General features: G+C 48.0%; 1 pseudogene; it reads right to left on the bottom strand.

Moving 5' to 3' along the window:
• Window positions 1-897: 897 nt before the first annotated feature.
• LOC115032501 (small nucleolar RNA SNORA17) lies at window positions 898-1,013 on the bottom strand (annotated as a pseudogene).
• Between the last annotated feature and the right edge of the window lie 232 nt (window positions 1,014-1,245).

Raw genomic sequence — 1,245 nt, 5'->3', positions numbered from 1 at the left:
CATCTACCCTCTTCTCCACATGTCTTTGCTTACAAAGGTTGCAATGACTCCTTGTCTGGTACAAGGCCTCTTCTGCTAGTCTATCAATATTGGAACCCAACTGAGACTCCTGTTGAATACCTTGTTATTGATCTTTTTCATGGAGACCCTGTAATTTTGGATCTGTAGAAATGAACCTTCATGTACTCCAACAGTTCATTGATGAGGTAGATGTTGGAATGAGCCAGTTCAAATCATTGGATCTGGGCCTGAGCAGTATCTGCGGCTATCCTGCTCCGGTGCCCTCAGGGATGGCTTACTGACAGTCCTGCAACCAGGGCCAGCTCTACGCTGCTTCTCAGGTGCAGTACATGCTTTGTTCTCCAGAGTGTTGCAACTGGTGAGGGACAGGAACAGTTTTCTTGTGACACCAGATCTAGCTCTCCTGATTGCCATAGGGAGAAAAGAATGCGAGAGGGAAGGAGGCATCTCTCCCTCATCAAGGCCACTGAACAGCAGACAAGAGGCAGGCCTGGCCTGGCCTGCCTGCACCTATGCTCTTGGGGCCAGCTTACCTGCAACCCCATGTCCAGGGCCAGCTCTTCTGTGCTTCCCAGGTGGGGTGCAAGGCCCACTCTCCTGAGGGCTGCAGGTGAGAGATAAGGCCAGTTCTCCTGCCTGTTTTGGGTAGAAAGGGGTGAGAGTGTGGAAAGACTTCTCTCCCCTGCTTGTGTCACCACATGGCAGAGAAGTTTCAGGGTTAGCTCTCCCATTTGCATAACCCCCAGTGGGGATCTTTAGCTTGCTCCTTGCCCTATAGCTCATCCTGGTAGCACTAGACTGAAGGCAATCTCAGATTAGCTCCCTGTCTTGGCCTGGCCTCCTGGTGCCTAACTGGTGGTGCTTTCTTCAGCGAATGGTAGAAGACTAATCATTGAGATAGGTATTCATATAGCCTCTCTCCTCTCTGCCACCTACTGATGCACATGTGACGCAGCAGACACAACTATACCTGCAATGTCCCTAGGGGCATAGGAATAAATATATATTTATATATGTGTGTGTATACGTGAGAGCGAAAGAGGCAAGGAGGGGAATCACAATCTTCACAGGACATAAATAAAAGTGAGCATGTTACATCTAATGATAAGGACTTCCTTGGTATGATCAGGATGAAGCAATAGAGGAAGGGATGGGTTATTTGACTGCAAAAAAAAATGTTTTCAGAGAAACTTAAAACATTAACGATAACGAGAAGAGTAGTCC

This window comes from Mus caroli, unplaced genomic scaffold (genome assembly GCF_978045245.1).
Source record: "Mus caroli unplaced genomic scaffold, Mus_caroli_1 scaffold_1, whole genome shotgun sequence".
Lineage (NCBI taxonomy): Eukaryota > Metazoa > Chordata > Mammalia > Rodentia > Muridae > Mus > Mus caroli.
This window is presented reverse-complemented; position numbering and strand designations above follow the sequence as displayed.